Consider the following 14175-nt stretch of genomic DNA (forward strand, 5'->3'; position numbering starts at 1 on the left):
CTGTATGTCTTTGTACAGCACTGGAGCTGAGACTTGAATGACAAGGAGTCAGCCACGTGGTTATTACTTGGCAGAGCGTTTAGACAGAAGGAGCACCCAGCGATGGCCTTGAAGATGGAAGGAGGTAAGGAAGGGACAGAAGCCCAGGGCGGAAGTACAGGAAGAGAAGTGCTGGGTAAGAGCAGAGACAGGCAAGGGCCAGACCTTGTGGGCCCTTCAGGCCAGAAGAAGAAGTCTGGATAGTTTTTCTAGTTGCATTAGAGAGTCAGGAAGGTTTTAAGCTAGAGAGTGATATAATTTTTCTTTTAAATTGGGATATACTTAATATATATAATATTATGTTAGTTTCAGCTGTACGTAATTCTACATATGTGTATATTGCAAAGTGATCCCACAGTAAATTTAGTTAACTTCTATCACCACACAAAGTTACAAATTGTTTTTTCCTTGTGATGAAAAAAAAAAAACTTTTAAGATTTACTCTCTAAGCAACTTTCAACTATACAATACAATATGGTTAACTATAGTCACTGTGCTGTACATTAAATCTCAGGACTTATTTATCTTATAACCGGAAGTTTGTGCCTTTTGACTACCTTCACCTATTTCACCAACTCCTTACCCCCTGCCTCTGGCAACCACCAATCTGTTCTCTGTATCTATGAGTTCAGCTTTTTGTTTTGTTTGTTTATTTGTTTGTTTTAAGACTCCACATATAAGTGAGATAATATGGTATTTGGCTTTCTCTGTCTGAATTATGTCACTTAGCATAATATGCTCTAGGTCAATCCATGTTGTCACAAGTAGTAAGGCTCCCTTCTTTTTACAGCTGAATAATATTCACAATATATAGATCACGTTTTCTTTATTCATTAATCCATCGATAGATACTTACGTTGCTTCCATGTTCTTGGCTATTGTAAATAATGTTGCAATGAACATGGGATTGCCTATATTTTTTTGAGTTAGTGTTTTTATTTTCTTGTGATAAATATCCAGAAGTAGAATTACTGGATCGTGTTATAGTTCTATTTTTGAGGAACTTCCATACTGTTTTTTATAGCAACTACATCAATTTGCTTTGCCGCAAAGAGTGCACAACTGTTCCCTTTTCTCCACATCCTCGTCGACATTGGTTATTATCTTTTTGGTAGCAGCCATTCTAACAGGTGCAAGGTGATATTTCATTGTGGTTTTGATTTGCATCTCCCTGATGATCAGTGATGGTGAGCACCTCCTCATGTGTGCTGCTCTTCTTTATCTCATTGGATGGCCTCACTAGCCACCTAATTGCTGAATCTAGAAATCTAATCCTTGATGACATCTTGCCGGCTTCATAAATCCCGCCAAGAATTAACTTTTTTTGAACCCAGCTCCTAATTCAAGCCACCTAGCCATCCATTTTTCCAGGCCTAGTGCCATCCCTTTAATTCAAGTCATCTTCCATCTTGCTGCATAAATTGTGCTTCCTGACTCCATGTTTGCTTCTCCTTTATCTGCTCTCCATTCTGTAATTTACGTGGTCTTTCTAAAAATAAATTTAATTGCACCCCTGTTCTGCTTAAAACTCTTCTTCAATGGTTTCTTTTCCCCTCATTATGAAGACTAGACAGCTTAACAGTATTTACAAACCTTTCACATCCCTCTAGCCTCATTTCTCCTCATTTTACCTGCTAATTTGATATCCCACTCTTCTAATTCTACATTATGTGACTTACCAGCTCTCTCTTGACGTTGGTCCCACCCTCACATGATTTGTTGTGCCGTCTCTTCTGTCTTCATTCAACTCATATTCTAAGTATTGTCCCCTTGAAAGCCTCTCCGGAACCAGAATTCAGCTTCGTGGGTTCTTAGCACCGTCTCTGCGTTTATCTCAGCATATATCACACAATTTCATGGCAGTTACAGTAATAGCATCTTCACGCTTGCAAAACCACTCCTCTGTACGCTCCATGAGGGCAGAGAGTATTTCTTACCTGCTGTGTATCCCACACTGGCTGAATTTCTCCATATTTTCCTTTTCAAATTCTGATGGAAGAGAAAATGCTGGCCTAACTATTTATCTGTTGGGTAGATTGATTTATGCCAGACTATGTCACTGATTAGGGATCAGCCTATAGATTAGGCGGCCTCAGATCAAGTGCCCATTTCTGGTTCAATTAAAGGCCATGTCTTGCTCAAGGAACATCTTCCATCACTTGAGGACTATGGGTGCTGCAGTCTCCATAAAAATGTCTGGTGGGCTTGTTAAGCATTCTGAATGACACATCCAGTTTAAAGAGCGGATTTGGAACAGGAAGAAGAGCTCCAGTAGCCTACCTTCTATTTATTTCCTAGCATTTATTCTTTCCCAAAGGGAGTATTTGGTTGGTTCAAGTTATTCCTATTCAACTGGGAGCACTTCCAGTGAGCAGTGTTTGCCCACTAGTCCTTCTCAGAAGTGGTTGGCCTTCATCAAGCCAGGAGAATGGGTCGCCTGTTGTTTGTATTGGTCTCTGGTCTCGTGTAGCCCATGTGGGTTTACTTAACTGAGAACACGCAAGAAAGAATAAGGCGCCGTATACAGGGTGAAAAACCTCTTGGAACTTAACTTCCTTCCCCTCAAATGGAAGTGATAGAAGTGGCAGTAACTCTGAGCATTCTGGAACTCTCTGGAACACTTATGTGTCAGGCCTCATGAGAAAATGAGGGGCTCTGCATCTGTGAATCTTGTAAACAACTGACGGTTTTCTATTTTAAATATAAAATTTAGGGGAAATTTTAAAATATCATATGAGACTATTTCTTAAAAGCATTTGGTACTTTCCTTCTTAACTAAGGACAATAGCCGTTACTGAGATTTTTAAGCGATGCCCTGGGGTCTTTAGCATGTGCATGGGTCACTGTTGTAGGCCCTCAGGGCTTAGGGGGCTGCAAAGAGCTGTTTGCTCCAGCACTAACTGGCCTCAGTCTGTTGACTTTTATTAGTTTTCTATAGGTTTTAATCATCATCCAATATCTTTTCTAGACTCCGTGTCTTCCATTAACACCACTTTCTGCCACATCCTTTTTTTCAGTTGTGCTGCTGTTCTGAGTCTATTGTTGGTTCAGAATCCGGGAAACGAAGGCTGGGGAGGGGCCTGTTGAGGGCCAGTGATTTCTCAGTGAGGAAATTCTCCCGTGCATGGAAGGCTGACTTTCCAGCTTAGATGCATGTATTCCTTCTTTACTGCCTCATCTACTTTCTCATCGTGTCTCAGATTCCTGTGGCCTGCGCCATGCTCCCTATGCGCTGATTCTTAGAAGTTCTGATTGAAAAATCACAGGATCCAAATCTAGATTTGAAAAGATTTTTTTAAAACCAATTTTGTATTGTGCTAAAATATACATAACAAAACTTACCACCTTAACCGCCGTTAAGTGCACAGTTAAGTGGCATTAAGTACATTCACATTATTGTGCAACTATCATCACCACCCACCTCCAAAATTATTCATCTTTTCTAACTAAAATTCTATACCCATTAAACAATAATTCCCCATGACTCTCTTCCCTCAGCCCCTGGCAACCACTATTCTACTCCTGCCCCCCGCCCTCCCCCATTTTAACCTGTCCTTAGATTTGAATAGATCCCTTATTATCACCTGGTTACACCTCCCATCCACATGTTACAGGTTCTCTCTAGGGCATGCCCTGAGACTGGTCGGTTATTCAGTGTTCTTTGCAGGCTTGTTTCCTCATCTGTCCAGGGAAGTACCTTCCACCATTGCCACTGTACGTTTTTAGGAAACAGGGAGGAGAGCAATAATAATTAAACTAATCATACCTTCCCTCTCTGAAGGCAGTTGTCTGAACCAGATCTTCCTCTTCTGAGTGAAATACATGTGGTTTTAATCCATTTCCCGTTTGCTCGGAGAATACTCTCCGGCAGCTCTTGAGGCTGCAGCGTTTACCCGGAGATAACTCGTGGATTCCTGTCCTAACCTCACCCCCAAAGTTTGCCACGAAATATCTCGCTTTCATTACTGTTTTCACATCGCTCTAGTATATCGATAAACTTTGGAAACAAATGACATCATTCTACTTATAGCATTCTGTTTTTAGTAGCAGTTTCCATTTACAAAATAGAGTGATTCTCGATCACTGAAAAATGTCAAATCCTAGAAAACATAGCATTCCTACACGTGATGTTAACATCTTTCTCAGACAGTTGTTAGCCACAGATTGACTCGATAAATCCAATTTATGTATATATTTCTGCTACATTAGGATTAGAGACAAGATCTGTTTAGAAATAACTCCAAGAGCAGTTTTTATATTTTATTTTCTCTTTGAAAACCAGTCAGATTTGCTTCAGCCTCAAAGAGCATTTTTATGTAAAATTAAATTAATGCTGGCAGCGAGCAGCACTTTTTTTTTCTAAACGGGAAATGGGTTAAACAGAGCTCACTAATGATGCAGACGGGGTGCTCACCTGGGAGGGGTATCACCTGGGAAGGGTGGCCCAGAGGCCTGAGAGAGAGGCAGGGAGTCACCTTGAGACTATCTAGCCAGAGAGCCAGGCTCAGGGATGGAAGGAGGCCCAGAAGCAGAATGGCCATTGGCTGACGCAGAAAGATGGATGACCTAGTTAGCCTCTTCCTCATTATCACTCCCTCCTTTCTCTGTTCCCCTTCTTATCCTAGGATAAAAAGCCAGTCAGGTCATTGTATGGGTTTCAGTAACTGAGTAATTGAGGCCCCCTCCACAAAGTTTGGCCACGGTATCCTGGAGTGGTTCCCATCTGTGAAGAGGAAGGCTTGGGAGGGAAACTGACCTGTTGTCCAGAGTCTGATAACAGGACAGGACTGAAGTTATATTTCAAAGGACCCAAGGGAGCTAGGGTGAGGATGAGGATCATTGTAAGTGAAGAGAATTTTGGACCCCAACAGATATGTACCAGCTGTATCTTCAAAGAAGGCTTAATCTTGGTCTTTCCCAATTTTCCTCTGTCTGGTCTTGCAAGACCTTTCTTGTAGAAAGAGAGATCATATTTCTTCTCTAGAATATATTCTTGGGATAGTAGACAAGAAGAATTAGGAAAAATAGCCCAAGTTAAATCAGATATATAGCTGTAAAATTATAAACCTAGGGCATAAAGAGCCTTGAAGCTTTTCTAGTTAACTACATGTTGGCTCATGCATTCTAGCTGTAACATTATAGATAACACATTGTCTCTCTTGAGCACTTCTAGCAGCAGGAAATTCAGAAAGTCTGAAGGGAGCTGGGACAGTCCTAATTATTAGAGATTGTTGTAAGAAATCCAATTTTCTGTAGTTTTCACCTATTGATGCTTGTTTTGTCTAGTAAAATAACTCCAATCCTTCTTCACATGCCAGACCTAAGATCTGTGGGCAGCTGTTAGGTCTTTTCAGGGTTAAGTATCCAAAGCTATCAACTTGTGTTTTATTTAGTTTCCTTCAAGTCTCTTAACTCTTCTAGCCATTCTTCTCCAAGGAAGTTTCAATTTGTTAATGTTTCTCCGTGTGGTACCCAGCATGGTCTAATCAGCATGATAATCACTTCTCTTATGCTGGACTCATTATCTCTGGCAGCAGAGCTCTGGATCACATGGGCTTTTGGGTTTATAATCAACTGACAGCAAGCTACTGCTGCCCCAGTGCTTGTGTTGCTGGTTTTTGAAGGTAACCAACTCCAACTGTGTATCATATGTCACAGGGGTAAAACAGGGTTGGCTGAGACTTCTAGATGACATCAGAAGTCAACAGAGCCTGCTGGACAGAGGACAGTACAACTTCACACAACAAGCCCAGGACGTTCACTGAGGATAGAGCCTTTTTCAGCCCCATCACAAAGTAGACTACAGGAATTGACTTTGCGAGTTCCTCACGGGAAGGGAAGAGGGCACTGGGCTATCACTGCAGGTAGAAATTTGGAAGCTTCTTCCTGGGGAGCAGGGCACCAGGACAAGGGACTGAGGGTCATCCTGGGGGTCAGTCCTAACGAGAGCCAAAGGATGAGTAAGAGATGTTGTGCGTGTTATATTGACCACAGAACGAAACAGGCTAAGAGACTAGAAGGCAAGTAGTTTTGGTGGTCTGACCATAGAAAATAGAGGGAGCTGGGTTTTAATCACTCAGGCAAAGTTTTCCCGGCTTTACCCTATCTGGTCTTTCAAGGAGCTAAAGGTGGTGTTCATCAATGTGGACTTGGGCCGATCTTCACACTGAAAATTTATTAAAGTTGGCCCATTGTCTCAAACCAAGAAGATTTAGGGCCTGAAATCTGTTATCTGTCCCTCCTAGTTTACTGTCATCTGCTGATTTAATAAACATACCATCATTGTCCTCATCTAAGTCATGCAAATGCTTAGCAGAGCAGGCCAAGGACAAATAGTTCTATGGTATGATATAAAAACCTCCCTTCAGGTTGACAGCCATTTATTAATCACTACTCTTTGAGGAAAGCTGTCCAAGTGCTTATTGGTCTATCTAATGGTACCAGCATTTTGTTCAAATTTCTAACTCTTGTCCTTAAGGAGAGACCTTGTTGAATGCCTTGGTGAAATGTAATATATATGTGCCAAAAGCTGAATGGAGGTTAAAGTGGCATGATTTATTCTTAGTGAACCCATTCTGACTCTTGGTGATCACTATTCTCCTTTCAAAGTATATTGACAAACTTTTTTTTAAAACCTACTTTGATTGTTCTAGAGATTATCATCAATCCTATTAGTCTTTAGTGTATAGGATCTTTATTCTACCCTTTCTTGAAAATTGGGAAAATGTTCAATCCTCTTCAGCCTGCTGAGACTTCTCTCATTCTCCATAACTATTCGGGAAGTATCTATAGCATTTCGGCTTTCATTATTTCTACAAGACCCTGGTGTCATAATTTGCATAGACCTGGAGACTTGAACCTGCTGAGAGCAATAAGATGTGTTATAACCAGACTTGGCTTCTCTCTTACAATGATTGCATTATCTTTTTTTCATATGAAAAGATACTCTATGCTTGAGATAAAATAGGAAGAAGAAAATAAACCAGAGCCAAATATTTTTATTTCTATCCATGATCAATTAATACCAACCTCTGCTGTATACATAAAGACGTCTTTATTTTTCTTGACCTTGATATACCCTTTTAAAGTTTTTTAAAAAAATCATTTCATCAGGGCTAAAAATCAGAAAAGTGCTTATACAGTTTTTAGTGATGTCTGACATGTTATCTTTTATATATATAATTGTTGAAATTTATTCCAGAACTATCCAATCACCATGAGATTTAGCTCTACTTAGCTTCTGATTTTGGAGGGCTGAAAGATCCTACCCCCTTGCTTTTCTACAGTTACTGCTATCATTGGCTTAGGCTAATGTGGGAGGGTCTCTCTTCTTCCTAATAACTAAACAAGCCTAGCCAGAGCAGCAGCAACACTTCACCCATCCAATGAAATTTCTCAGAGCTATTAGGTGCCCAAGTCATCTGAAACTGTCTAAGGCGAGATCCTTCTCTTCCCTTTGTTTTGGCATTTTTCCTTTTAAAAATCCCACAATTCTAGATTTGATTACCCTTAACCTCCCCATCGTTTTATACAATGTATCTGACTTCCAATTTACATAATTTGCTCTATCCTGTCCAGGGGTCCTATGTTCTTTCATATGAACTTCTAATGTTCTATATCTGTGCTGCCCCATGTGGTGGTCACTAGCCACATGTGGCTATTTAAATGATTTGAATAGAATAAAATTTGAAACATGGTTCTTCAGTCATACTAATGACATTTCAAGTGAGCAGTTGTCATGTGGCTAGTACCTTCTGTATGTTCAGATGACATACATTTAGCACATTTCCGTGACTGCAGAAAGTTCTCTTGTGCAGCACTGAGCTAGCAGTTGCTCAAGCCTTTTGAAGTTCTTCTCAAGCAGGAAGGCTGGATGCATTCAACACACAGAAGTGGCACTTGCCGACTGTCCTTGAAAGCCGTTGGAATCATGTCTGTCTGGAACGCTTTATTACAGTGGACTCCCGAGGCTGTCACTTTTTAGGTAGTCCAGGTGCTTGGTTTAGGCACTTCTCATAGAGGCAAATGATTACAGTGTGTATCAGCTCCTTTGTTCCCCCAAGGATCCATGGTTTGCAAACCAACATGAGCAAATATTTCTCAGATCCCACTGGTGGCCATTGTAATTACCACGCCTAACAAAATGCTGGCACTCGTAGACAGTCAAAATGTTTGCCTGAATGAGGAAATGAATTAAGAGAAGTCTCTTTAGTCCCTGAAAACATCTCTTAAAAAGCCAATTAGCATGGGAAAAGGAAGGGAGGGAGAGAGAGAACAAGGGAGGGAAGGAGGGAGGAAGAGGAGTGAGGAAGAAGGTGGAATGGGGGGAAAAAGAGAGAGAGAGAGAGTAGAGAGAGAGAGAGAGAGAGAGAGAGAGAGAGAGATTGATTTTAAGAAAGAAAGATCCCAAGCATCTATGAGTTTCTCTCTTCTCCATCTTTATTTCTCTGCTTTCGTGTCAGAGTGAGACTTAGAAGTGGGCCAGAATGCAGGTCACAGAGGAAGGAAGAAGAGAGAAATGAGAAAGAAGGGGAAAGGAGCATCAGAGAAGTGGGAGAGAGTCACAGCATTTTAAACCTAGAAAGGGCTGCAGAGTCCATTTGGCCTAGTTCCTCATGTCACCGATGAAATATGAACATTTCATTTGGCATTTAATACAAATCTGCTGAAAAAAAATGAAGCAATTGAGGTCGAAAGACATAGGTTAAGCGACTTGTCTAAAGTTACAAAGCTAGTGAGTGTCAGAGCAGAGGCTAGAAGCCAGCCCACCTATCCAGTGATCTCCCACCACCCACTCTGCCCCCACTCCCACCCCGGGGTGGCTGAGGAAGAAGGGAGAAGAAAGGGAACGAGGGCACGGGAGGGGCAGGTGGGATGGGGAGCGAGCTAATGGGAAAGAGAGAAAGTAAATTTGTCTGTCAGCTGTCCACCTCCCTTGTGACTCTCTTTTCTCTAAGCAAAAGAAAATTCAGAGCCACTTCACCTACTCAATTTGAACTTCAGTTTCCCCATCCCAACAGAGATTTCTAGCTGGCAGGAGACCTTCCCTAGACTGCACTGTGCCAAGACTGGCTGCACGACCCCGGGCGAAGTACTGCTTGACTAACTTACACGAACGGGTTGCTTTTAGCTTAGTAGCTACTTGTCACTCAGAAGCTTGGTCCAGCTCCTGATTGTTGAAGCAGTTAGGCATTCTTAAATTTTCCTTTTCACTAGAACATAAGAACACATCGAAATAGAATTTGACAAAGGATTTTGAACAGAGCTCTCAAATGACTATCATATTTCCTCCCCTATTGACCTGGACAATCAAGACCTGGAGCAGGTTTTTGAAAGCGTTTCACATTCCCTTTCCTTCTCATCTCTAGAAAACTCTCTACGTCAAGAACATTGGTATCAGAGTATGGAGTTGGAGGTCACACAGATCTGATTTCAAATGCAGCCTGTCCCAAGGCCGTATTCCCATGTGGAGAGAACTTCCTCTCTCTGATATAATTTAGATAGTAATAGCAATGTGTAAAGACCGTCCTTATTATTCTGTGGGGCCACAGCGCCTGGGAAGCATCATGTGATCAACACGTGGCTCGGGGTGATGAGACCTGGTTTTGAATCCTGGCACCCTCGCTTTCCAGTGGTGTGACCTTGGGGCAAGTTAATTTCTTTCTATCTTAGTTTTCTTATCTGTGTCATTGCATTACTAATGGTGTCCTCCTAGATGTGAGGACAAATTGAGATAATGCATGTAGAATGCTTAGCACAGCACCTGGCACGCGATAAACATTAGTTATCATTATTTCGTAATGTCATATGATTTCTTTACGCACACTTCGTTGTCCTTGGGTAATGAAGTAAGCTGGCTTAAACCCTTGGTCAGAAACATCTGCCAAATGGCAGCATTCATACCACACTTGCGATAAATGTCCTAACTCCAACAGAGCTTCAGCTGGGCTAAGTGAGGCGAGCATCAGGTTTTATGGGTCTGACGAAGATGTTTGAAATATTGTAGGAGACTGTCAAAGAATACTTAGACCCACTCCGCAAAAGGGCCGTTCTTAATTTTCATCTTTCCTGCAAGTCAGAAAGATATATACTCTCCAAATAATGGCAGTTTCCTCATCCTGAAGTTATGGCAGCTTGGTGATACAATAAACAGCACCCTGTCGTATGGACCGCATAAAACATGGTCTGACATTTCTTTAAAAGTAAAAAGAAACACGACTGCAGCAGATGACCTTTCTTTCGAGGGCACAGCTGTTTTGTGTGGTTAGAGGGACCCGTGGTTTCATACTTAGGGGCTACGATATATGACCGGCCTTTCACAAAGTGTTTCCATGAGAAATTACAGTACGTTCTACAGGGAGTGCCAATTCTGCTGTGTGTGCAGTCGTCAGGAAGACCGCTTTCCCCCCTCGTGATGTTTTCCAAATGATATGGTGCTGAATACTTGTAATTAGAAACTCCTTTAGTGTGTGAAGTGTAAGCCGAATCAAAAATACTGAGGTGTCTTCTACTTCCTGGGGGATTTTAATTATGGGCCTTCTGTCGAGTTGGGGGAGTCAGCACCTTTGAAGACCTCTGTGTTTATGAAGAGTCACTCAAAGCACAGCGTTTCTGTGGGTGAGGCCTGGGAGTCTACGGAGGAAGTGTAAAATAGTCGCTTTGTATGGGATGGTAGATGATTTCTGTTTTGTTTTTTTTTTCTAAAAATGTTTATTTCTCCTGGAAAATGTTATTTGTGCACAGCATTACACTGGTAATGAACAGTGAGTCTAAAATTTCTAATTGTGTCTGTGTTGCATTGGTGAGAATGAATGTTTTCTTTCTTTGCTCATTTTCCAAATTATTTTTAACATGTTTGATTTACTTCATAATGAAATTAAAGAGAAGGGATACATCTCCATTTAATTTTCTGAGTTTCCCTTAGGCATCAATGGTTACTGAAAACATTCCCCTTAAAGCCCAGGCACAGCCCCTCCACACCCCAACCTCTATCCTCTAAATTAGAATAATAAGTCTTTTGAGACGAGAGCTTGGCAGCCCCTCCGCTGGATGGGGCGGCGTAGACGCCGATTACTGGCGGTCGTCACGCCAATGTAAAAATGTGCTCTCTTTGCTCATATCCAAAACTCTGCTACTGACCTGCCTGCCAGCAGCAGGGCCTTGAGCGCACGTCCCACTGTGGTGGGAGATTTGTTCTGATTTATCTCTGCTCTCTCACCTTGTCCCCTGTGTGACCAGAGCTGGGATATGCAAAATGGCTGGCTTGGTTGAGAAGTATAGGCTGAGGCCCTGAGACCGCTGACTTATTGGTGATTAGACCACACTGGTATTGAACCCATGACCTCAGCCTCATTAGAGCTGCATTCGGGCCAACTGAGTTGACCAAAAACAGATTCAAAACAGTGAGTGATCGAGGTCTTCAGTGTAGGGTCAAAGGCCTATTTACACTACCCAATGTCATAAGTGGATTCTTACTCTGCCATGTTAAAGGAGCAGCAAGAGACGAAAATGGCCAGATGGAGAGGCCAGGGCTCTCAGCTTCCTGTATGCGCATTAGATAGCATGGCTCTTCTAGCCAACTCCCCGATCTCCACATGACTCAGGGGACAATAAAGGGAGAGACAAGTATTCTAATAGGACTTTTTCTTTCTTTCAGTTGCTAATGGCGACAAAAACACTAGGATTGGAGTCCATTACTTTAGGGATAATTTCCTTTGAAATGATACCCTTTGATTTAAAAATATCTGTGGCTAATCATTTCCGCTTTTAGCTGTTTGAGGAGATCAAACAACAGGTGACTTGTCTTCATTTTGTATAGAAAAGCAAGCAGTTTCCCGGTGGTAGAGTAGGGTAAGTGGAAAAGGCAGGGCACAGGAATGATGACAGACACTGTGTGCTGAATGAATGGAAAGGAATAGAAAAAGACTCAAAACAACAGAAATTTTTATGTGGTAACACTGGCGGTTCAACTGCATGGGAAGAGAATGGATCACCTAGTAATGAATAGCCATTCGATCAAGGTAGATTTCTGCTTCGGACCACTCCCAAAGTACAGATTTAAATGTAAAAATGAAGTTTTACAGTTCTAAAAGATAATAAAGCAATTTCTAAGTGTGCATGAAAGTACAAAAACCATTAAAAATATGGAATAATTTGACACCATAAAAATTCAGCATGAAAACTTATATATATCAAATACTAAATATTAAAAGACAAGCTGAGAGACAATATTTTTGGTGCATATGGAAGAGTTAATCACGACATATTTATGATGCATATGGTTTAATAAAAAGCATTTAGAAATCAACAAGAAAAAGAGGAGCGAGTTAATAGAAAAGAGACAAAAAATGAACATCACTTTACATAAGAAGAAATATAAATAGCCAGTAAATCTATGAAAAAGATAATTAACATACTGGTAAATGTCAAGAAGTGCAGATTTTAAACAATTAAAAGTTATTTTTTTCTAAACAATCAGCAAAGACAAGAGAAAAAAAAAAATGCCAGCAGGGAAATTACTATGTTTTATGCCACTTGTTGTCATATAAATTGCTATAGGTTTTCTAGAGGGATATTTGGCAACACAGAAGAAAAGTGTTAATATTTACATGTGCTATGACCCAGAAATTCTACTTGTAAGAATGAATCCAAAAGGAAGAATCATGGTTGTGTGCAAAGATTTTGCTATTAGAATGTTTGTCAAAGTATTTTTATAAGAACTAAAAATTGCAAACAGCTTAAGCCCTTAACAATAAGGAAGCAGCTAAATGTATCATGATGTATGGTGTATGACGGAATTTTGTGTAACCTTAACATGTTATAGAAAATATTTTGTGTCATAGAAAAATATTCACTAATATCTTGTTGAGAAAAAAGGTAGTTTTACAATTGTAATATAAATTATGTTATATATGCATAGAAAAATATGGTAGAATAATATATACCACATATATCTAAATGTTCAAATACTTTTCTCTAGGCACAGGAATTATAGATGATTTTAAAATATCTCTTTTTATCAGATTTTTTCTTCTAGAGTGAATGGGTATATTACTTGGAGAGCAAAAGGTAAAGCAGTATATTTTGTTTCAAATATCATAACTGGCACAATTTAATCATGGAGATTAAATGGGAAAATACATAAGAAAGTTCCTAACACAAGATTAGAAAGATAAGGGGGCCTGGTACCTAAGATTTGAATTTAAGTTTAAAAGGTCACCATGCGATCCAACAACTTGATTGACGTTCCTTGGTGGTAGACTGTATGAGTCCTGACCCGCTACGCTTTCTTCTGCTTTGCAGCTAGACTCTCTATTTTAATGGCTCCTATATATCTCCATAAGATGGCAGGCGAGGAACAGAGAAAAAATAAATTCTGTCCTTTTAAGATGATTCCTACCGCATTCATCTTCTTTACTGAACTGTGAAGCACACCAGAGTGTGAGCCCCTTCTTTAAGGCAAGCCAAGGCAATGATTCTTCCTTCTCAAGCATTACTGGATTCAGTAGCAATTGCTGTACTATCTATTATGCTATGCAAAATAGAAATTATATACGTGCAACCAAAACGGCAAAGTGAAGCACAAAGCTTGTGGCCCACGGATTGATTATGACCAACCGGGATGTTGTGGATGACAGGGAGGGGATACTGTTGGGCAGGTGAAGTGTGTGCTCTGGCAGTGGAGGGAGCAAGGACAGCATGGGGTGTCTGCGAGACTGCTTCCCGGTTAGCACTGTGGATTCACATCTGGGTCCACGGGAAATGAAAAGAACAGAACTACGTATGGGAATGGAAAAGACAGCTCTGTACGAAAAATTCCTTTACAATTTGGGGTATGACATACCCCTTCTTTGGGGTCAATGTGACAGATCTTGTTAGTAAGGCGTGTGTGTGTATGTGTGTATATGTGTGTGTGTACTCACAGGATGCAATACTAGTGGTCGGTGGTTCCTGTAGGTGGATATTAGGAGTTGGAGGAAGATTTTTTTTCTTACTTCTGTAGAGCGTGATGCTGGTGCATTACGAGCATCTGAAGGACACAGTCAGTGGCAGCCCTTTTTGGAAACATTAAAGGGGCAGAGAAAGAGAGGATGGAAAAAAGTAAGTAGGTGGGCTCCATACTGTAGCTGTCCGGAC

At 40.8% G+C, this 14175-nt stretch overlaps 1 long non-coding RNA gene across 1 annotated transcript in view; it reads left to right on the forward strand.

The window, feature by feature from the left end:
- The window catches only part of LOC120613398 (uncharacterized), a 53868-nt gene that overhangs the window by 17369 nt on the left and 22324 nt on the right, over window positions 1-14175 (forward strand). Inside the window, exon 2 of the long non-coding RNA XR_005655693.1 lies at window positions 19-124. This is a non-coding gene — a long non-coding RNA (uncharacterized LOC120613398). The remainder of the gene's footprint in view (window positions 1-18; window positions 125-14175) is intronic.

The sequence above is a fragment of the Pteropus medius genome, unplaced genomic scaffold (genome assembly GCF_902729225.1).
Source record: "Pteropus medius unplaced genomic scaffold, Ma_sr-lr_union100, whole genome shotgun sequence".
In the NCBI taxonomy this organism is placed as follows: Eukaryota; Metazoa; Chordata; class Mammalia; order Chiroptera; family Pteropodidae; genus Pteropus; species Pteropus medius.